The sequence below is a fragment of the Chlamydotis macqueenii genome, chromosome 1 (genome assembly GCF_036417535.1).
Source record: "Chlamydotis macqueenii isolate bChlMac1 chromosome 1, bChlMac1.mat, whole genome shotgun sequence".
Lineage (NCBI taxonomy): Eukaryota > Metazoa > Chordata > Aves > Otidiformes > Otididae > Chlamydotis > Chlamydotis macqueenii.
In genome coordinates, this window is record NC_141556.1 from 92,647,395 (window position 1) to 92,672,112 (window position 24,718).

General features: G+C 42.7%; 1 long non-coding RNA gene across 1 annotated transcript; it reads right to left on the reverse strand.

Annotated features, from left to right (window-relative positions):
* Positions 1–2,148: 2,148 nt before the first annotated feature.
* Positions 2,149–12,068, reverse strand: LOC147602204 (uncharacterized). The gene is made up of 2 exons (XR_015260416.1): positions 11,866–12,068; positions 2,149–2,354 (listed from the first exon to the last, which is right to left on the reverse strand). It is a non-coding gene; the product is annotated as an uncharacterized LOC147602204 (long non-coding RNA).
* Between the last annotated feature and the right edge of the window lie 12,650 nt (positions 12,069–24,718).

Sequence of the window (24,718 nt, forward strand, 5' to 3'; positions counted from 1 at the left end):
GAAGCTAGAACAGAGGGTGACCACACTGTGAACTGATGTGTGAGCTGAGCTGCACAGGGTACTGCTTCAGCAACACAGAATGGAGAAGTCAGATCAGCTCAGGCTACAGAGAAGGCATGTGGCCAGCAGGTCGAGGGAGGTGATTCTGCCCCTCTACTCTGCTCTGGTGAGACCCCACCTGGAGTACTCTGTCCAGCTCTGGAGTCCCCAACATAAGAAGGACATGGACCAGTTGGAGAGGGTCCAGAGGAGGGCCACAAAGATGATCAGAGGGCTGGAGCACTTTTCCTGTGAAGACAGGCTGAGCGAGTTGGGGCTGTTCAGCCTGGAGAAGAGGAGGCTCTGGGGAGACCTGATAGCAGTCTTCCAGTACCTCAAGGGGGCCTACAGGAAAGATGGGGAGAGACTGTTCAGTAGGGCCTGTTGTGAAAAGATGAGGGGTAATGGTTTTAAAATAGAGGGAGGTAGATTCAGATTAGATATTAGGAAGACATTTTTTACAATGAGGGTGGTGGAACACTGGCACAGGTTGCCCAGAGAGGTGGTGGATGCCCCATTCCTGGAAACATTCAAGGCCAGGTTGGAGGGGGCTCTGAACAACCTGATCTGTCTGGAGACGACCCTGTTCCTTGCAGAGCGGTTGGACTAGATGACGTTTGAAGGTCCTTTCCAACCCAAACCACTCTATGATTCTATGAGCCTGCCAGAATTAAAATATGCCAGTCTACTATACAGACATGGGTAGGACTCAAGGCAGACCAAATTAACGCTGAAGTGAAGGTGCCTTTTCTTCATCTGTAAAACGGATAGGACTAACACATCAGTACCTTACAGTGGGGTTACCAGAATTAATGCATTAATGTTCATAAGTGCTCAGCTGCTGCAGAAATTATGTCTTTTCTGTAGCTAAATAACAACACACAGTTAAGTGCCCTGTAAACTGACTAGCTAGTCAGTGCCAGATGCTGGAGGGGACATGAGACTGCTTCTAGAAAGGGAGGGGTTTTTTTTCTTGTATAGTAATTTATTTAGATCAATCATTTTCTTAGTCATGTCAGGCCAATTTAGACCAGTGATACATTTGAAGTTGAAAGGCTATGGCTTTTTTTTCCTCCATTGTCTCAGTTCTGGCATGTAGAGATAATGAATTTCACTGACTGACAGTTCATGTCCTCATTGGCATTGTCTGCTGCTGATCATGGCGGTCAACCTCATTTCTTTATCCTCCTTGTTTGGGAAACTTTCAAACATCGATGAGGAAAGGAAGCTGATTCTCAGTAAGCATTTTACAAATGATTCACTCCACCCCGCCTACCGCAAATAAACAGCAGAAAAATTATACTTTGCCTAAATCCTCAAGCAGCTTTGATTTTGCTCAGATGTTATGAAGGAACTTCATCATAACAGAAGTAGAATTAGTTTATTTTTTTCCTTTTTTCTAAGGCATTGAAAATATTAACACTGGCTCTGCCCAAGTAGCATTTAATGTCAGTATCTCATCATTTGAGCCAAGTGCAATGCAGACTTTAAAAGCAGGCTACAGTCTGAAAACTGAAAGGGATATTGGGGTACTTTGTGTTCATTCTTGTTCATCCCTTGCAGAAAAGATAAGGGCAGAGGTAGTTTATTATTAACTTTTTAGCTGCCAGTGTTCTGGTATTAAAAATATTGGAAATTCTACCAGAAATAAACTAGAAGAGATCAGTTGACAACCTGATGAAGAAGGCAAGTAAGTGCTAACTCAGCTTCCTGTAGCGGGAGTGGCTGGATGTCACTAAACAAAGATAAAATTCTCAGTAGCTCAGTATTCTCCTCATCATACCAAAATCTGCCAACACACAAAACAAACCCTCAAATTCCGTCAGTGCCACCTTCCCCAGTCAACTGACGTTTAAAAGGATACCTTTTAATCAGGTTTAGAAGAGCTGCTTTTCACTTTTACTCATCATGCTTTTCTTTTTGACAGAGGAAGTCAGGACAAGCAGCCTTCATTCTGCATGCTGTTTGTTACTGTATGAAAAGTAACCATGTTACTTCATACTCGTGTTAGGGTTTTATTTGACTCCACGGTTTTACTGAGAAAAAGAGAACACACAAGGCTTCAGATGAAAGGATCGCCCACTCATCACTAAACAAACTAAGAACCAATGAAAAGATACAAGGCCTTTTTTCTTTCTACCACCACCACCACCACACGCAGCCCTCCCCAGGAGAAAGCACAGCAAGCACAAATAGCCTCAGTATAAGAGGGTTCAGGTAGAGGCTTTCATGTCATCCGTTGTGAAGATGAAGGCTACTTGCAAGTACTTGAAGATGAGCTGATCGTCCTCAAAGATCATGGCCATTGCTTCCTTCTGCAGGGTAAAGTAGCAAAGTAAAAGCAAGTTAATCTGGGGGGGTACATCCTGAAATAATCTATTGGCCTAAAAAAGCACTGTTAAATATTTTTAAGCTAGCGCCAGCTAATTAAACAATTAAAGGTTGCAGAACTTGCCCTGAATATAGGGTCAGGTGCTGAAAGACTCTTTTGTAAATGAGGTAAACTGCTGTGGCTAGACAGAAAGCAAACTACATGCATGATCACAAGCCCTCAAAAACCAGTCCCACGTAAAGGACTTTTAGAAAAGTAAAAATAAACAGGGAGCCATTCAGTTTTCAAATCAGTCATGAAGAAATTCTCTTGCTTTTGAACACTTTTTTTTTCCTGCCAATAGCAACAAGATGAAAACGAAAGGGCTCTTTAAAACTTTGCAGACCCACCATCCCAGGTGAGATCAAAAGCACGACTCTGGTATTGGGTTTGCGTGGCAAGGTTTTGGTAGTGAGGGGGCTACAGAGGTGGTTTCTGTGAGAAGCTGCCAGAAGCTTTCCCTATGTCTGACAGAGCCAATGCCAGCTGCCTCCAAGATGGACCTGCTGCTGGCCAAGGTCAAACCCGTCAGCACCTCTGTGATAATACAGTTAAGAAGGGGGAAAAAAATCCTGCACAACTGCCATCAGAGGGACGATTGAGAATGTATGAGAGAAACAGCTCTGCAGACATCAAGGTCAGTGAAGAAGGAAGGGGAGGAGGTGCTCCAGATGCTGGAGCAGAGATTGCACTGCAGACCATGGTGCAAACCATGGTGAGGCTGGCTGTCTCCCTGCAGCCCATGGAGGCCCATGGAGGAGCAGAGATTCCCCTGCAGCCCATGGAGGACCCTACGTCGGGGCAGGTGGATGCCCAAAGGAGGCTGTGGTCACATGGGAAGCCTGCACTGGAGCAGGCTCCTGGCAGAATCTGTGGACCCATGGAGAGAGGAGCCCAGGCTGGAGCAGGTTTGCTGGCAGGACTTTGACCCTGTGGGGGACCCACCCTGGAGCAGTCTGTTCCTGAAGGACTGCACCCGTAGAAGGGACCCATGCTGGAGCAGTTTGTGAAGAACTGCAGCCTGTGGGAAGGAGTCACATTACAGAAGTTTGTGGAGGACTGTCTCCCATGGGAGGGACCCCACACTGGAGCAGGGGAAGAGTGTGAGGAGCCCTCCCCTGAGGAGGAAGGAGCAGCAGAGACAACATGTAATGAACAATGCAATCCCCATTCCCTGTCCCTCTGCACCACTGGGCAGGAGGAGGTAGAGAAATTGAGAATAAAGTTAAGCCCAGGAAGAAGGGAGAGATGGGGGGAAGGTGTTTTTTAAGATTTGGTTTTATTTCTCATTATCTTATTCTGGTTTCTTTGGTAATAAATTAAACTAATTTCCTCAAGTCAAATCTCTTCCGCACGTGACGGTAATTGAGTGATCTCCCTGTCCTTATCTCAATCTACAAGCCTTTCCCTATATTTTTTCTGCCATGTCCAGTTGAGGAGGGGAAGTGATAGAGTGGCTTTGGTGGGCACCTGGCATCCAGCCAGGGTCAACCCACCACAACTCCACATGATACTTCTTCCTCCAGGTGGCTGGAGAACGAGAAAACTCAAGACCAAGTTACACAACTTGGCAAAGACAACTGCAATCTTTTAAAATGACAGTCAGTAACAGCCCATTTTGTCACTTAGTTTAGATGCAAGACAGAAGAGAAAGAGAAGTCAGCATCAACCTGAACTCCTAAATGAGCAAGTCCTATTATCCATGCCTTAGTGCTCTGCTTAAACTGAAGACCTTGGAAGCAGATGACAGGAAATGTTCAACAAATGCAAGTGTTGGGTTGGGATAACTGGCCACTCTGCTAGAAAGAACAGACAAGCGAAACACACATAGGTGACAACTACAGATGCCTTAGCATCCCCTGGCAGCAGGAGCTAGGACTGTATAGGAAATGGTTTTCTTGTCCCGTGAACAACTTCAAAGTATTTCCAATCTGAATAAACTGTCAAAGGATCAAACACTATTCGTAGACCATAATTATTATTAAAACATTTTCTATCTGAATCACCAAAGCATTTCATTTTGATACCCTTTAAGTATTTTAATGAGATCTTGAGAGTGCAGTTTTTAAAAAAAAATTGTATCTTTTGTCTTTTCAAAGACAAGTCATTTTGTGTTTGAAAATAATTTTTTAGCTTTGAAAATTGCATTTTGATGCAATTGTTCCTGTAATGCGAGTCAGGATCACTTGAAAGTGATTCTTTCCAAGTTCTTATAAGAACTAAGGGGTTTTCCAGCAAATGGAAACATTTAAATCTGGCCTGCTCTGGAGAGGATGCAGTTCTGTCCCATCACCATCATCCATGTCACCCCTTTTAACAAGACCATCCTCAGAGAAAAGGATATTCTCCTTTTTATTTATGCAACATCCTATTGCATTGAAATGAAGGGTTCTATTACCAGCTGTTTCTAAAGCAGTACAGCCCTATCTACCTCTGATTTGGTTATCTAAGCACATTCTATGCTTTCTAGGACCATAACTAAGCCCCAGTAAGGTAAGGCACAGGCCTTCCTTCTGTGCAGCTGACCAAACAGAGTTCCTTCTGCAAGGTCTTTTGTGCTGGACTTTGAAATCCTGTCCACTCTGCTCAAATGCTAATAATCCCATGGTGTTTTTCAGAGTTATTGGGGTTGTCCTTAAACAAAATCTCACTTCATTTTCCCTTTTTAGGCAGAAAGCCCAGAGCTAATTGGATGCATTCTCTCTCTTCTTCAGTGACTAAATGTAATGCTGATGTGTGCATATAATGTGGGAATCACGTTAATCATAGGCACACAGATTTCAAAGCCAAGAGTGCTGGTTGTGATGACCTAGTCTGATCCGCAGTGTAACACAAGGCATAGAGTTTCTGCCAGTGATTCCTGCCTCAAGCCCATGATTTTGCACCTCAGTTCCCATCTGTAAAAATCGAGTTGCTTCCAGGCACAGGGTTTGTTATGCCTCTCTCTGCTGCATAAAGGAGTTCTTTGTTCCCAGAAACCTACCACGCTAAAGTCTTGTGGGCTCTGACCAAGCCACCTCTTCACCTTCTCTTTGCTAAAATGAATAGATTAAGCCTCTTGCATCTCTACCCTCAAGGGAAGGTTTCCAGGCTTTGAATGATGCTATAAAAAGACCACATAGTCCTACGCTGTTGGTATCTCACAAAAATCTTGAAGATATGAAGCTCCTGCAGTATGGGCTCTTCAAAGCCCACAGAGTTAGTCATTCAGAAGTTAGTCATTTCAGCCCTCCAGTTGGACCTACAGCCTTTGTTTTGTCCCAGAGCATGTGTCTTATGTTTTTAGTTCTGTCATCACTGATATTTCTCAGTTTGTTCAACAGAATATCCCTGTGCACAAAGTTTTAAATGGATATTAGCAGCTGCACATAAGCAGAGATGTGGTCCCATACCCAAAGTAAGGGCTCAGAAATTTCATACACACTCATAATGAACACAGGGCTTAAACCAAAAGCGATAATCAGTAAGAAAGATTTAAGCAATTAGGTGGGGTATCGCATGCAGTCTTGGCTGTTCTAGTTTAGACTTAGACTTTTAGTTTGGTCTGTTATTGCTGACTTGGTCCTTTAAAAAGAAAACTTGGCTGAAAGCTGCTCCCGGTACTTCCCGTTACCCTGCTTGACCTGCCGTACTTGTACACACGTTAAATGCCAGCTCACCAAATGTGTTGTTCCTGTAATTACTAGCAAAAACGCATGTAATTCATGTCAAACTAGCCCTAATTTTCATGGCAAGATTCCCAGGTTTTGCAGCAATCCGATGTGACAGAGAGATCTCAAGTAGTTCACAAATATTGAAAGGTACTAATGTTGTCAATGGATTAATCAGGAATTTAGTAAATAATGTAGAATCTTTGCTCTAGTATCTTAATATCTATCTTGGATAGATATATGCACACACCACTCCAGTTTACATAATCCTTGCACATAATTGCATTCTGAAAGTCACTGATTACAAGAGAGCAAGTAAGATTTGTAGAGTTTAACAGAGATGCTTAAGTGCATTCTAAGTCCTTTAAGATGTCTAAGAAATTAAGCAATCGATAAGAGGTGCGTGATATCACAGCAAAACCATCAACTAAACTGTTATCTAAATTGCTCTAATCAAGCTAATGAGAATTGAAAGCTCACTTTAGAGAAAAAATTCCAGGTGTTTGCTTTTCAATGTTTTTTCAGTTGTTTTTTTTTCATTTGCCAATTTCAGTCATGGTTTCCATAACATTTTTAATAAATGAAAAGGTTATTCATCCAAAACCTTTTTGCAATATGCAGCTGCTTTTACCTGTTTATATTTACCATTTTTGTATTTTTAAAAACTAGGAGCAGGAGGAGGAGGGAGGAGCTTGGCAAATAAAGCAAGTGAAACAGTACTTAAATTTTTTGCTAAAAGCTGTTTTTCAAAACCAACTTTTTCAACAAAATATATTTGTAAAAATACTGCTCTTTTTTCATTTTATCGTTGAAAATCCATCTAGTATAAACACAGCAAGTCATACATTTTGAAGCTGCTATTTTGGGCTATCTGCAGACTCTGAAAATGTTTTAAGATTATTTTTACAGACAGTAAGACCAGACATTTCTCTTTTTCTTTTCTATAAATGCTGGGAGTCTCGAGCCTCATTCAGTGGTAATAGATTGTCTAAATTTTTGACATACATTTGGCACTATTAATATCTACTCTAAGTGTAACATTACTTTTTTCTTTCGAAAGTCTGAGACACAAAATCCATTGTCAGACTCCATACTGAGTGTGAGGTAATGCATCTCTCCACTGGTCAAGAAGAAACCTAGGAACCAGAGAGCTGCTTTTTCAGCAGAGTTGAGTCAGTGTTTTCATTTTCGACATGCTTTCCACTAAACATCATTAAAGCCCTTTGACTAATTCTGACCTTGTGATTTCTGCCATTGACAAGTAGAAGCAGAACCCAGCAGAGCAAAGTGATGTAGCATTAGGGTATTGTTTCAAAAGCAACATCTAAATGTGACGGCTGCTCCATTGTCTGGCTCTTTAAACCCAGCCTAGGATTCTCCTTATGGGACAGTGCTCCAGCAAAATAAATAAAAGGGCTGTAGTCTAAACTCCAAAGCCCTCTATAAGATGTTATTGTGTTCCAGGCTCAGCAATAATAGGAGAGACATCACATTACGGCAGACGTACACTTCTGCACTTTCGGAAAGATCAAAGCTTGCCTTGTCTGCAATAACTTTGGACGGATGCAAGATGGCTTGAGCCAGCATGATCTAAAACACGGTAGGGGAAAATGTCATCAACATCCTACAGGCTAATTTAAATCCCTGTTTCTTCTTACTGTCTAACTAACTGAAAAGCCTGAAAAACCACGTACTTGCATAGCAGCTGGTAAGTACCTCAGTGGCAGGGGGAAAACTGCAAGTGGAGGAGGAAGCACCATAGAAGGGCTTATACCTCTAGAGAACTCTGGAAAATCCAGAGCAAAAAGGCCATACATTCAGGCTGAAATGCTTTTCAAAGGGTTTAATTACCAGAAGGCACATTTTCCACACATCAGCCTCAAAACCGAACACTCCACCAAATCTTGACCATTGTTCTTACAAAATGGCACAGCTCAGGCAAGAGGCAGTTCAAGCCAAGTGGAGCAGCCACCACCAGGTGCCAGATTCTCCTCCATGGAAATCTCTGTGTAGGTCACTGATCCCAACTCTCTATTACATCCAAGCAATGCTTACATAAATTGGGGTAGGGAGCCTGGTGTTTCTCACACCTTCTGCCACCAGATCTGACAGAAGTTGAGTGAGATGAAGGCTTATACTTACTTTATCCTATTCTGGGCATGAAGTCTAAGTTCTGCCTGGAGGTCCTTTCCCCCTGCCCCATACAGCAGAGAGGGCTGTGTAGTGGCTGGCAGAACCAGAAGCAGAGCTGAGCTACTGGGTTTGCCCACAGCCTCCCAGGGATGGCGCAACATGGTTGTAACAGGCTGGACACACCACTGGAGCATGCACTGGCTGAGAGTTTTAGTGCCCTTTAGAAAGTCACAATTGAGCCTTCAGAAACAACCCTTAACTTCTGAATTGTATCAGCCTGAGGATATTGGCTTTTAGCCATGGAGGTGTTTCAAAAAGAGCTCAGCACACGCACACCTCAGCGAGACAGTGCTCCCCTGAAGGGACAGTCCCAGTGCCTGCCAGGTTACATCACTCCCACGGGAGCTGCAGTCCCGGGACTGTCAGTGCCTGGGACACTGGGAGGGTCACTGCCCCAGGCTAAGGAGTGGGCTGGCTGCCTGACTGCAGGCAGGGAGTGAGGAGGTCCTGGAGGGGGTTCCTCAGGGCTGCCAGCTTCCCCACAGGAAATCTTGGCTGCATTTTCTGCTGTGCTACATGATGATGTGAGGGCTGTAAATCTGGATGTTAATGCAGGAGCAGTGTGTGCTCCTGTACAGACAGAGGAGGGACCCAGCCTTTTATTCCTCATTAGGGACAGTAATCCCTCTTGAAAGTCGAACACAGGATGATTGTGGCTTGCTCAAAGACACTGAGTAGTTAAGCAGGACACATGATACAACCCTCACTTCTGCTCTTTTTGCCTCCAGTCTGCTTTGTTCAAGGTCAGGGGCTGATCTCACATTGTTTTACAGAGTGCTGGTCCTGCCTCACTGGGCAGCTAATGCAGGTTAGCTAACACGAGGTCTGGTTGCATCATTGTCTTCAGTCAATTCCTTTCAAAACAGACTAGGCACAGTAGTTCAAAGGTGCAAAAATTAGTACGTAGCACAGTATATTCTTCCAAAGTATGAAATCCTACTGCTGACCTGCTGCTCTCTGGTGAATACATATAAAACATCAAATGTGTTCCTCATGCAGCTTTAGAGAATCAGCCATGACCCTTCAACTGAAATACACTGTACCTTCCATATTGCAGTTGTTCTGACATAGATCAGAGATAATATTTCATCCATCTCAACACATCAAACATTCCAGTCTTGCTTTAATGCTTAACTGCAGCCACAGATAGAACTGAGTTATTTGTGGAAGAGTGAGAGTAACTATTATTATAAGTACTATTTCTCCTGTAGCATCCTTTGGGTTTCCAGTGACAGAAAAATCTTGCTATGCTAGATGCCATACAAAACCAGAACTAAATGCTGAGCTTTGCTCCTCTACAAAAAAAAAAAAAAAAAAAATGTTCAAATTTTATGTAGTACAGCTACAGAAACAGGACCATTTGTGTCTACAACCACTCAGTGTTTTGATCTGGCAACATGAAATAGCTCAAGAGGATGTTACAGGACAATCCCTAAATGGCAGTGAGGGGTTGGGGGAAAACGGGAGAAGATGAAAAGACAGCTGATTGCAAGCAGCTGAAACTAGTCAAGACTAAACACAGAATTTGTATTGGTGGCGGTACGCAAAAGCAACTGTAGAAAAGTAGTGAAATTCTGGGATCCCATGTCTCCAGTTCTCACCTATCTATCTAGCCTTCTCATAAACTTCCTAAGAGCAATAATACTACAAGTCCCTAGACAGCCATTGCTCAACTATGCTTACAGCTAGAAAGAGTTTTGGGGGGTTTTCTTCCTTATTAAAGATCTAACACAAGTCTTTTTTGCTGAACTTAGACCAATTTCTTCTTGCCTCACCTCATCTTGACCTGTAGAATCGATCACTGTCCTATCTGTAACACCTTTAGAAACATCTGCGGACTATCATATTTCCCACCTTTGCTCCTGCCATGTTCTCTTTCCTAGACTAAACAAAACAGATTCTCTCAGCCTTTACGCACGGTTCATGTTTTCTAAGTCTCTCATCACTCTTACTGCTCCAATAGCGACTCTTTCATCTTCATCTATATCTTACTAACAGTGCAGTACATCCAAGAGAGACATCTGTTAGGGTACAGAGTATCCTTACTAAGAAGGGAGAACACTTGTACTGTAAGAAACACAACAAATTAAATATCAGCACTAGATTAGCAGGAGTTATTCCATACTGCCAGATTGATTAGGTGAGACCAGATGTATTGTTTCTACCTTTGGTTTCTTCTGGAGTGGAGGTAGATGGAAGAGACTGTTTCATTGACTCCTACTTTCACAAAGAAGTCATTAATAAGACAGCTCTTCCCCTGTCTCTGCAAAGCGGTCAGTGCCCTATCAGTGGGAAAACTGAAGGAGCCTGTGGCTTATAAGCTTTAGTGGCACTACAGTGCTTTTGTCTGATGCTGATGAAGCAGCAGCATGATGATATCAGACCACAGGCACACACACCCCCTGTGAAGCAAAGGTATAGCAAAAAAAAAAAAAACATGTCCATCCTGTGCAAAGGAGCATGGTGGAGAAGCCCTTCAATCTGGTATCCACTCTGCTGGCTTTGGAACAGGAGACAGTACTGTTGTATCACACAACTTTGTACTAAAAAAAAAAAGCAACCAAACAAAATTCCTCTGTCATGCCATCTTTTAGGTCCATAGAGGATGCTCCTTGTGCAGCTTTTCAGCCTCAGCTAGTGTAAGCCTGGTTTGGCTCATGTTTGTTTGCAGGTGACGGATTTGGAGGGTAAGGTGAATCAGAAAGACTTCCTGCAGGATGAAGTTTAGCATGTTTATCAGCCAATCCAAAGCCCACCAAAGTCTCCTAATTATTTCCTAGGCTCTGAGCTGAATTTTTTGTTTGGCACCGTCTCACACAGTGGTGGACCCCAGCTGCAGAAGTAGCCTACTCCCCTCCCTCATTTTTCCCCTTCCAGAAAAATCACAGGGATGCACCCAGCTCTGCCCCATTCTGCTGTGGAAGTTCACTGAGTCCCTTGCTGAAGCCATCTATCGGCATCAGCTTTCAGGAGCAAAGCCTGATAATCTTTCACAGAACAAGCTAGAAAAGGTGTGAGAAATTCAGGAGGAAGGGTAGAGGGGGGCGAGTAGCAGAAGGTGTTTTTCCTCTGAGTCCTAAAGGAAAGTTTGAGCCCACAGTTTGTTTATAATTTGATTTTATTCAGCCTTTACTATGGGAAATAAGGAAGGGGAAGGCAAAGATTGTCTGGAATAGGCTCAGATCCCAACTATGCTCCTGAGAAAAGGAAAAATAGCCAGAATAGCCACATGCACAAACAGACAGCTAATTCCGCCAATTCTTCACTTGACCACATCACTCCCCACCCTGTACACCTCAATTACTGCCTCACCCATTTCAAACTAGGGATTATGCTGTGCTGCACTCCCATGGGCTCAGAGACTGATTCTTTGCACTCCTGTGTCTTAAATAATTTACAGCAACACCAAGACTGAACAGGAAACTATCAGGTCAAGAGCCAGAGCTTCTGCTAACAGAAATCAGATAACCACCATTCGTGTTAGTGAGCAGCTGTCCCCTGCTGCACACCACTTAATGGATGAGATACAGAGAAGAGAGTCCTGCAATTCTTTTCCAAACCCACCCCAGTTTGTCTAGACACGTACTAGCACTTTTCTGAATGTCACTTCACCTTGTCTCTCAGTCCCCTTTTTCTCACTGACTCCTCTCTGCAGCTCGCCCAGCAGCATAAGAGGCCTTCTGCCCTTTCAAATCTCCACCCCACAGAAGACTCCTCCTCAATATTTCCTCTTCTGTGTGCGTGTGGCCGGGGGAGGAGGGTGCTCTTCAGGTTCTCTTCCTGCTTTGATATCACTTTGTGGGAGAATTTCAGACCTATCAGGGAGAAAAAAAAAAAAAGTTTGTGCAGCAGAAGACTGCATGGTAAGCATCCTGTTGTGGGCCAGCCTCCACTGCTAACCTAGTTCCCTTGTAAGATATTAAAAAAAAAAAATATATGGGGAGGTTAGGGGGAATTTAAATCAGAACTTAAGTAACAATACTATCACAAAATAGATAAGTCTATTCTTCTTGAATCTTTGGTCTTAAGCATTTACAGATGGCAAATATGGACATCTTTCTGCATACTATATTTCCCAGTGCATTTTACTTGGCAGCTCAAAACCTTATAGCAGGAAGATGGCTGTAGAATTTCAGGGAGCAGTTCAAAGCCTTGTGCTGTAGCAGATCATCTGGTGTTTGACCTACACGTAAACTGAAAGCCTTGGGAAGAACACCACCCCGGGATTTTAAGATCCTTTAAAATAAAAATCTGTGTAAGCACTGTGCACATACACAGTACATCTAAAATGCACACAAGAGTTCAGGTCCTAATAGGATTTAGGACCCGTGTTGATACCATCCACATGCAACAGCAGTGATAAGCTGAAGTGCCTACATGCACCCTGCTCACTAACCAAATACAAGTCTAAGTTACAGCCCAGGTTAATGACTTGATATATGTCAGGCCTTCCACTGAGGTTGGAGCTATAACCCAGTAATTACCAGGTTAGGCAGTCTGAAGCACACACAGTTCTGGCAGCTCAGATGGCGTGAGATAATCAGGTAAATGATGATAACCTCACCACCTGTCTGAGCCAGAAGGTGCCTCAGTCTCTCTCCATGGGGATGGATTGTAAGACTATGAATTTTATTTGGTCTCCCTATTCCACATAGTCCCAGCACTCCTTGCCTAGCTGGGGAACAAGTGTTTCCAAGGGCATTGTTTATGATGTGCACGTCGAGAACATCTACATCTGCATTCATAACCTCTGAGTCAACTTCAGGCGCACACAGCCCATGCGCGCACAGCCTGCCCTGCTCTCCAGGGGCCTGGGATCACACATGCAATTCAGTCAGTCAAAACACATTGTGTTTATCTGCCTACATGAGCCAGCGCTCTGCTCCTGCCAACAGCCATTCTTGTTTATTCTATAGCTGTCTGCCTTTCCTGGCACTCTGTGTTGTAGCGTCTAAGAGCCAGCAAGGCGCAAGCAGTTGGATGGATCAACTCATTTTGTTCAGGTGCCCAAACAGCCAGTGGGTGGGTAATGGCTTTTGGTCAAAAGCCATGCTAAGACAGTGTTGAAAAGGAAGGCTTGATGACAAACTACAGAACTTAAAGTGCCTAGTTGCTAATTACAATGGATTTAAACAAACTAAAAATCTTAAAAAGCAATTTTCTTCAACATCAGAGTAGTTCAGATCATGCTGGGAGTTCAGGATTCACACTGTGACTCATCCTAGGTGACACACTATTCTTTTATTCATTTACTTTCCTCAGAAACAATCACTTGATGTTTTAGGATAAACATCTGTCAGGAAACAGATCATATCCTATAGGAACAGAAGAAGGAAACTAAGCTTTGTTCATGAAATGCTAAGAATGTATTTTTAATGACAGAGGCCTGGGGCAGTTTCCCATAATTAGTTTACAGGAGTATGTCAGAAAGGCTCTGGCAGGCTGCACAGTGCTCATAAATCTGCACGATTATAAAGTGTTCCAGGGTCCCTTCAAAGGGACTGGACCAGAGGCAAAAATAGCAGGATGCCCTTCATGTGGTAATCCCAGCCTCTGTATACAGAGAGGTATTGGGAATTTTAATGAGGAATCCACTCTCTGGAGACTTTTACCTCTAGTCTAACACCAAAGAGAAGGGAGGGGAGAATAAATAAATAGAACTGCTTACTTTCTTTGACAGATCCAAAACGGACTTCCAGAGTCTTTAATGTTCCCTCTTTGCTGACCAGCCATGACCCTGTAGACGAAAGAAGTCAATATATTCTTCATTAGAAATAAGGCCAAGTTCTCAAGCAAATTTAAATGTATCTCCACTGGCATCACCTGCACTTTCTCCAAGAAAACCCTTCCAGTGCCAGCATGGTCACCCAGGCCTGTATCAGGTAATGTGGAAGGCAGGATATATTCTCTGCTAGGGTGTAGGAGAGAGTCACAGCTGGTATGTTCATGATTCAGAACGAGAGACCTCCTTCAATGGGGTAGAATCACCCTCAATCATGCTCACAGCACTTGGAAACTCTTTGAATAAGAGAGCGAGCAGCAGCTGCCTGTATGCTTGGGAGGGAGAGGCTGGCTTCACCTCCAGTAAGGTACCTCCAGGAAAGACTGTGGTTGTCCAGTGGTTTTGGTTTGTGGAAATGGTTTCTTCCCATGAAAATGCAAACATCCATATAGCAAATTTAAAATGACAAGTTTCCAATAATTTATCTCAATTTTTTTTTCCAAGCCCTGGAGGTGTTGTGCAGAGGGTTTGATTAATATCAGCACTCCACTGGTAGGTACCACAGCAGCAATGGAGAAACTTCTTTTTATTTGTTTGGATTTTTTTTTTTGCCCCTAGGGAAGAAGGGAGTGCCAGTCATTGTCATTGCTGACTATCCTTAGAGCCTCCCAATACACCTCCCTCCCCTCAACAAAACCATGGAAACATTTCCGCTTGTGGTTTCCACAGACTGAAGATAAAATCTGAGCAAATCAAGAATGAGGAAAGAATAAAATGGCAACAATAATACTAAGAGAGATAGTGGTACTTATAACCTCCTTCAAACCTTGCATTCAAGCATCTTAAGGCTTCACATAGCCCTGGTGCTGTGTGATTAAGTGCGATTGCCCTTTTCAAAGCAAGGGCCACACTGCCAGAAAGTGAAATGCAGTCTCCTGACACCCAGATCTGTGTTTTAAACCAGAAATTGATTACCACGGGAAAAGTTTTGCCTGCTCTAGTCTGCATGTTAACACTGAGATAATTAAGTGTTCCAAAACAGGGACACTTCTAGAAGAAATGTCATTTCCAAGCTATTTAACAATTATTCTCCTTAAGTTAGCTTTCACATATTTCTTAGTGTTAAAAGCAGAAAGTAGTGTTTTGTTTGTTTGTTTTTTAACTTCCAGGTAGGGTGCTGTTATTTTATTCTTAAATATGAGTTAAAACATGTATTCCATTCATCAGGTGTTATCATTCATCCATTTTTAGTCATAAGACCAGACGATTTGCTTTCTGGTTCTTGTGAGCTAGCGAAGTCCCTGTGCCTTTTGGGAACACAGTGTGACACAGGGCAATAACAGTAACTGAGATGTATTCAGTGAAATTCAAGAATGAAAAATCCTTGTTCAAACCTTCTCTTGAAATAAACAGAACAAAGCTTGCCCTTCAGCAAGCCCTTTTAGAACATATAGAACATGTGACTTTAACTGCATTCTGAAGTTCTTATTCAGATGTAATACGGCCTGAGCATCAAAGCACACTAAGGAGAGTCGAACCTCCTTTATCTTTCATTTCTACAGAAGTTGCAATAGTTCTGCCAGTGACAGACCTTGGGACCATGCCATTGATTCAGCAGACTAGAGAAGATTCACATGAAGATCTACACCAGGTTAAACAATATGATCTGCCTCTTTCTCTCTCCATTTCTGCCTTCCATAAAAGGAAAATATATCCACTTTGTACAGAGCTTTGAAAGTTACAGAAGGAAAAACAGACTGAAATCCAGTGAACCATCATGCAGATCACTTACCGTATCACTTACCAGTATCAGTTACTCAAGGATGCCAAGATCTGATGCCCAAGGCAATGCCTGCTGAAGGCATTTGTCTTTCAAATGAAGGATTTCTCTTTCAATCTTATTGAAGAAATTAATTGTCCGGTATTTTGCATTTAAACAACTAAAACCAACACTGGAACTGGCTTTAATTCTCATTATATTCAAAATTGTGGGGCCCAGCTGGGAAAGGCAATCAGCTAACTTCTCACCAGCTGGCAACAATCAAGAACTAAGTGGCAGGAGTGAGTGAGTGCTTCACTTCAGACACTTGAATGAAGTAATGTTTTACAATGCTAATGTAAATATAGTTCAATGGAGAGGATGCTGGCAGGAAGCCACAGTAAGGATATAAATTCATGGTGCTCGAAAGTCCAGCTTGGCTTGGCCTGCTGATGTGGTTCACAAAGCAGTCCAGTATCTCATATAAATAAAATTCTTACCTAGGTAGTAAACCAAGAGAAAAGCTGGATTTTCTATCAGATGTAACAGATGGTTTCATTTCCTCCACAACTCACCCTTGTCCTGAAAAAGAACAAGTAAAATGAAAGATGTTCTCAGATATGTCTGAACTACTTCAGCTAGCCAGTTCAGCTGAAGGGTTGCACTAAGCAAATGAAAAGCTACTCTCTTGCTGATTCTTACTTGCCTCACTTAAGATGTTAATTGATACTGTTCCAAACTAGGAGATTTGGGCTGTGAATATGTATCTTAACTGGCTCATCCAAAGATGAGAAGCTCTCAAAATGTTCCTCCAAAGAGGATCCACAGAATCTTCTTGGATTATTAGTTATTGGCATTCTGTAGCCTTCCCACTTGCCTTTTGCCAGCTCTTTATAAACACTAAGTCTTATTAATGTTTGGGAATCCCTCTGGCACCCAGTTTAACTGATACAGGAAGAGCACTGGAGGTGAATGATGTCTGTAGGCATTTGTTCTCGCTGGCATCTGCAAATAGTCTGATTAAAGCAGTCTCAACTCAGTGTAAACACCATAGAGAGGTTTCACTTTTTTGCTCCTGGTAAATCAAGTAGCTCTGTCTTCCATCATCAGTAATGGATTATGCCACCAATTCAGTATTGACTCAATGAAGGTCCTCAGTTTACCTCACTGCCTGCAGGCTGCTATTGAACCCTGCCAGTTTCAAGAGGTGCAGGCTTTTCATTTCTTCTTCAATACCTGCTTCCTTCCTGTGCAATGGCTGCTCACAAGGGGCTACTACATTTTTTCTCCCTCCTCTGAACAGTTCTGCTCATGCTGATATTTTGGGACATTTTTCTTATGGTTAGCTTTGTTCTCCCACAGTCTTTCCAATAAGCTGGAATCATATGTTCCTCAAACCACCCTGCCTCTAATTAGAGAATCACTATGTCTGAAGAGCTATCTGTGGCCACCAAGGCCACATATTGTAACATAATGTACCTACAAATTCTTTCTTACTGTTCAGATTTTGGGAACAAAACAAGATTCTCTCCTCTCTTAAATCATCTGAGATCACAGAGCTCCATAGGCATTGCCAACACTCATCCCAGTGTCTTACATATATCACAGCATTCCCTGGGAGAAAGTGTTCCCTTGCACAGCTGTCTGCACAATGTTCAGAAACCAAGGAAAACATAACAAGCTGTTGCTATACAGAGAACACCAGCAATGCAGCATGCCATGCCTGCTCTGTAGGGTGACACCCTACAGGTGTTTGAGCTCCAGAGGAAGGCTGTGGGCGCAGGGTCTCCGCTTACATCTGGAGTTCACGTAGTGCAGTACAAAGCCCTTGTCCTCGCCCCTGACTCTAATCCCTCTCTTGACCTATATAATTTCCATAACATCAACGCAAACTCTAAGGTGTGATTCAGTTTGACCACTTTTACCCCTAATATGATCCTTTGTCCCCAGTGTGATTTTTGAAAGGCTGCATTTGACTGAAAAAGCAGAACTGAGTTTTAGAAGGAAGAAATATTATCATGAAGGAAAAATTATAAGGAATATAATTAATTACTAGCAACTTTGAATACCTCATTAGAGATACCATCTGTGTTGGTTTTGTTTAGTGAGGGGGGGCTATGATGGCAGCTTCTGCAAGAAGCTGCTAGAAGTTTCCCCTTTGTCCGGTGTACTTGGACGGGCCTAGGGTGGGCCAAGCCAGTTGATGGCAGAATATTCCGTGATAACGCCTCTGCAATAACATATTTAAGAAGGGAAAAAATAATTAAAAAAAAGAAGTGAAGAAGCAGAAGCAGGGGCAGACAGGGGGAGGCGCTAAACTTGTGGGCCTTGCAGGCCTCACCCTCTGGCCTCCCGCCGGACAGTCGACTGGGCCCGACTCGGCCCGGCCCGGCCGAGAGAAGTGAAGAGAGGAGATGAGACGTGAAGAGATCCTGAGAGGCGTCTGCCTCAGCTGATTGTGAAGAATTTTTCTTGTGAGAGGAATGGCTTCAGATGCCAAGGTCAGTGAAGAAGGAGGGGGAGGAGTAATGCGGCTCCTGGCCAAGATTCCCCTGCAGCCTGTGGTGAAGACCATGGTGGAGCAGGTTGTCCCCCTGCAGCCCATGGAGGTCCATGGAGGAGCAGAGATTCACATGCAGCCCGTGGAGGACCCCATGCCAGGGCAGGTGGATGCCTGAAGGAGGCTGTGGCCCGTGGAGGGCCTGCTGGGGCAGCTGTTCTGGAGGGACTGCACCCCATGGAAAAACGACCCACGCCAGAGCAGTTTCATGAAGGACTGTGGCCCATGGGAAGGACCTCACGATGGAGCAGGAGAGGAATGTGAGGAGTTCTTCCCCTGAGGAGGAAGGAGCAGCAGAAAGTGACATGTGATGAACTGACCATAACCTCCACTCCCTATTCCCCCCTGTGCCACTTGAGGGAGGAAGGAGGTAGAGATAACTGAAAATAAAGTTAAGCCCGGGAAGAGGGAGGGGTGGGGGGAAATTGTTTTGTTCTCTTCCACATTATCCTGCTTTGGTTTTAATAATAAACAAATAGTTTTCCCCAGGATCTCTCCCTGTTCTTATCTAAAACCTTGAGCCTTTTTTTCTCTTATGTTATCTCTCCCTATTCCCTCAGAGGGTGGAGGGAGTGAGAGGGAGACTGCATAACTTGGTCCCGAGTGGGGCTAAACTGTGACACCATCATAAGGGGCCTGGCTTTCCAAAAAGTACTAGATTCCCAGTTTTACCAGTCAAACATCTTTGATAATCTGTTTCCTGTACAGTAAATGAGTGAGGCAAGCATACCCAAGGCATTTCTGCAATTTGCATATCTGGTCCAAACAAATGTGAGCTCTTTCTCGAGTCAATTGCCTAAGCTAGCTCTCCAACATGCTCTTTCTCCTCTTCCTTATTAGAACTTCTAATTTGCTAACAGCTGGGACTCAGACTCTGGACTTGAGGGTCAGGCTTCTCACATCTGGGACTGTCATTACCATCTCAGACATGTCATGCTGACAGTGGGTGCAGCAGGCAGCAATTTCATGTGTAGCCATTTCAGAAGTGGAACTGAAATGGGCAAGAAAAGTAATTTACTGACTAGGCATGTACAAACACACCCAAAGAAGGCTGTTTACATCCACATCTTTTCAAATAAACAAACTGCTTACTTTTCTCATTTAAAATCAAGATAGTGGACATTTAATTTTTATATATGATAAAGGTAGATGCAGCAATGCAGTCATTCATAAGCAAGTCTGAAATCCAATCTCCTAGCCAGGCGAGGTGGGGAGAGAGAGAGGGAGAAGAGGGTCATATCCCATGGAAGAAATGGATAACAGCTAACACCATAGAATTCTATAGTATGGAAAACTCCATGAATGGGAGTACTATCTTCTGTGGCTAAGGACAGGAAAGGCAGAAATACACAGATGAGGTGATAAGAGGCCCAGTGGTAGCAGCCACAGAAAAAATAAATTTCTAAAAATGAATCATACATTCCAGGTTCAAAATATGCAGTGTCCTAAGACTGGTTGCTTTTAACAAGACATTATGGGCATTTATAGGCCATGCATTTTAGAATTAAAATGACAGAACTTGCGTGTATCCTTAGGAAGCTTTTCAAGGTAATACACAAGAATGCAGGTTCATCCAAATGTTTGTTCATTTACTTTCCCACCTTTCTGCATAGTCCATTTTTCCACTGAGTAGAAGAGCTGGTAAGAGATAAACCCACTTTCAAGAACAGCAGGTCTCAGTCTGTGTCTTGTGCAGACAGAAAGAGAAAGGGAGTTGACATTGTTGAAGGCTATTCTGAACAAAAGGAGTGAAAGATCAAGCCATTGAAATTTCCCACACCTTTGTTTCCACATTTGCAAACTGTGGCTACTATAAAAGCTGTCATGAGGCATAGGCTGTATTTCAACAGTGCCTTGCAGAGGCTTGGACATTGCTAAATGTCAGCCTTCAGTTCAAGGATCTCAAATAGGAAATAATAGATATAGACAACATTATCCTCTAAGATAGGCCACAATGTGTGAAACAGGAAAAAAAAATAGCATTGCCATAACAGCTCCTTTGTGAATGGCGCGACAGGGACTGAGGCTTGTATTTATATGAGTCTGTACAGATCCACATACAAACACTGGCCTGAGATGGGTCAGTGAATGTACTAAATGAAGGCACCATGGCATTGTTCTGCATTGTCACACTTGATTCTAATAAAAACACTTAGCAATGCCTAGCCACATGTATTTCTGACCTGTTAGATAGTGTATTATTACACTTGCTTTCGGGAATAACAGAAAGGGAACTTACCTTCTACAGAAATGAATTTGTGCTCAGAGATTTTATGACTAAAGTAGGCTTATCGCACAAACAGGGCTTCCAGTTATTGTTACATCGCACCCTCACAGCTTCTGCTTAAACTACAGGCTGCCTTCTAGAGGGCACCAAGTATTTAGCACATGGGTGATGGAGAATTCCCCTGGTCTGAATGTGTTCGTTTTTTCCCCACATACACAAGGACTGAAAAGTTTTTAAGTACCATTCTTCCCCCTGCAAGTGAGTTGAGCCTGTGCTGGGTGCTGCTGAAAGAAGAATGTATCCCTTAATCACACAGTCCTCTGGCTGTAGAGTCAGCTAGAGAAGGGGATGAGAGAAGAGACGCCTGTTTCAGATTAAGGGATTGTTCCAAAACTTTGTTTGATGCAAAAAACACAACACGAAATGTTTGTGCTGTGAAATGGTGAGAACCCTTCAAAAGGGACGAGATGGGAAGAATATGGTAGTTGCAAAGTAACTTCTTGTTATGACCTGTCCAAGGATGGCAAATGGAGAACCAGAGTAGGAATGGTCATTAGAAAGGCTGGGAATTAAGTTACAAGCTTGCCGCACAATAATAAGGGCTTCACCATTCCTCAGAATTATTACATTTTTCAAACACAAGGTTTTCATTAATCTGTTGTTTTTTTTTTTTAAGTAGAGGAAAAAAAGTATCAGTTTTAAAGTTTAAAAAATCCAGCAATACTTCAACACTTTCCAAAATACTAAAGTTTGAAAAAGTACGGGGAAAAAGTTATTTGTGGCTTTCTAGACAGCTAAAGATTATAGGATGAGGTTATTGGCTTTTCTGTAACTCTGTATCACTCTTTTTCCTTCTCATTCCTCACAGATTTATAAATCTTGGAAGCTTACTATGTAGCACGCTCATCAAATGAGGAACTCATCAGTAACTTCTCAGTAAGGCTTCTATTTTAATAGGCCTCTGATTAAGGGAAAAATATTTTAATTCCCTCTTGAAGAAAAGCACCAGTATAATTTACATGCTATGTTTATTCGGGGGTTATTTTTCCATGAAACATAAATTGAAGTGATTTTTTATTCATATTAAAAGCAGAGGGAAATTTGAATACCATGAGGCCTCACACTGAGACATGAAGCTGGGGTAGGACTGTGAGTGACAACCCAACTTCAGTCCTGCCAGGAAACAGACTATTGCTCCAGTGGTCAATTTTATTTTTCATTTAGAATAAACTAACAGCTCAGATCCTATGGATCACATGCTCATATCTGGTGGCTTAATTCTCACTGCTGTTAAATGTAAACATTGCTTTTCCTTGCAAAACCATTGGTTCTTCAATTCAGTGCAATAAAATCAGATAAAAGCAAGTTTGTATAGGTTTGAGGCATCCATATATGTCACTAGATGGCGTTGCAAAACAGTTATGGTATAGTTCAGTAGCAAATCCCAAGGTGGTGCAACAGGCTGCTGTGTTATCCTGGAATGCCCCGCAGAACCTTTTTATGTATACACGGTCACTAAAACTGGCTTGGGTACCAGTTCCATCTCTTTTAAGCTTGTTCAACTCACATGTGAATAGACCGAAGGAATTAACACGTAGAAATCATCACTTTTCTTTCTCCATAATAGCCCCTACACACTGCTCCTGCCAGCGTAGCGACACACCTATTCATACCAAGCTAATCCACTGAAACCAGGAACAGTGGCAAAGTTAGAGCTGCTTCCATGCTGAATACTGCCCTGACTTGGAAAATCTGTCAAGCACATTTCTAATGTTAAGAAGATGACTCGTTCACTGCCTTCCCTTAAAGCCTGTGGTGTAGATAATTTTCTAAAAATTATATGGGGGAGGTGCTATGTCTATTATTATTTAAGATCAGCTCATTAAACTTTAAGAGTTCAAAAAGTAAAAGCTAGAAATTAGCTTGCCACACTACTAGGAGCTCTGGGAATCAAGCTGGTATCCAGTCTCACATTTTGCTTGGACCAGGGCTGTCAGCTGAGCTTAGCTCCAAATTACAGCTGCACTGCCACTTGCCTTCCAGATCTGCCTTCAGTTATGGCTGCATAGCTGCACTGGTGGAGTTAGAACTGGCAGATATGAGAGGGGAGGACAATTCAGCCATGGCTCCACAATTTAGCTTACGAGTTTGCTGATGATGTGTGAGCCTAGCAAAGCCCAGCTCCCTCGCGGAAAGCTGCGCCTGTTCTGCAGGGCCAGCAGGCTCATATTTACATAGGGTCAAGTCACTCCTGAAACTCGGATGGACACTTCCTATTTTCCTTCTTTCTGCACTGGATGCATGTGTGTATCCAATACGCTCCAGAACTGGAATGCCAGAACAAGATGGAGCAGATGCAAAAGGCCAATACAGTCATCTAGGACTTACTCCCCTGCCAGCAAGATATCCTCTAGTGCTCTGCTCAGTCCAGATTTAAGTGACTTTGGCATGATGAGCTCTTGCCATCTCTCTTGGGAAGTTATTTGGAAAGTTTTAATACATCCTCTCCTTAGCCTCAAAAGCCTCACTCTAGACTTGCCTTTGTCCAGTGATCCCATTACCCAAACCTACCCAGTAAAAAATCTCCTCCTCTCTGATTCTTCATATCATAGCCTGGTGGCTTGTCGTTTGCCCAAGCTTAATGTATCCACTTCTTTCACTATTTCCTGGTAAGTCAGTCTCTCAGTCTTTCAATCACTTGTGTTGTTCTTCTCAAAGAGAATTCAATCTCTTTCTCCATAAATAGTTCTGGTGGGTGTTCCAGTCTTTTGCTGATCTTTCCATTACCAAAACTTCTTGACATTTTATAGCCCACCATCTGCTGTGCATGATGGCATGCAGATGTTAGTCATACAGATGTCAGACATTTTTGGCTACCAACACAGCAATAAAGAAATATTTCTCTAACACAAAAACTTGAGAACTTGCCTTAAATGAACTAAGTAATGAAAGGTTAGTTCTGTACTGAGTTTCCTTTGCTTCTTGCTGTTGAATAAAATCTTATTTTGCCACTCACATGTGGGGAAAAAAAATGCTCATTCTTCTCCTTCATATTGTTCCTTAAAAAATCCCTAAAACCTTCTCTTTGCTAAGATGCCACCACACCACTGCCGATGAGTTAACTGACATAAATTTGGCCACTGGTGGGCCACCACAATGGCCTGGCACTCCTGCCTCCATTCTCTCTTTGTCCCTTGAGCTCTCACATCCATCTATCCACCTCCTGTCTTCAATAGAGGTTATCATCTCCCTGAAGAAGAGATTTCCTTGATGTTCTAGATTTTTGATTGCAGGTACAACAGCATCCTGGCCATAGCCAGGCTACTAACAGCCACCATGGATGAAACCATAAAACCTAAAATTCTTAGCAGTTAACAAGAATGAGGTTATATCAGACGTAATAGTGTATTTCCAAAAGTGAGATTAAGAGCAAATAGTCTCAGAGTGTTGGTCACAGTTTTAGCATCAGACAACTATTAGCAATAGATATTTGCAGACAGTTTTCAAGCGGGCGGGGGGGGGGCAGGAGGAGGGGGACATTAGTGGAGGTCTGGAATCAGTACATTTCAGTAGGTAGTTTTTGGTAAATTGCAATGTTGTTAGTTCATTATAGGATTGGGTTGCTTTCTCTGTTGTTGTTGGTTTTTTTTTGTGTGTGTGGTTTTTTTTTTTTCCTCTGGGATGGGTAGCAATATAATACTAGTAACACAAATGAAAACAGAGAGAGAATAGAGTGTGTGGAAAAGGAACAAAATGGATTTGGTATCTGGTCATCTGCTTTGTATCCTGCAGAAATGTTATAGATCCCAAATGGTTTTGGAGAGTACAGGTATGTCGCCTCGTGCTTTACGAGATTAGAAAATCTCCAGATTTTCACTATGGGAAGTGAAGCGAGTTGGCTACCTTATAAGCATCTGCATCAGGTGACTATTAAATATTAGCCAACTCTGTAGAAAGGACACTGAAGAGAACTAGAGGTCCAAATACAGTGGCATTTCCAACAGCAGTAGATGTGTATCAGTGTAAATTAGACTTCCTTACTCCAACAATGTGACTTTCTAAGATATCTGCAAGAAGCAAGATATCTAAATCATGTTTTACCCATGCCTACATCACTGTACATTACTTGATACTTAAGACACTCTTTTCTTGGTAGACAGCAGTTTTCTGTTCCTTGCTCCCCATTTGGAGTGCACA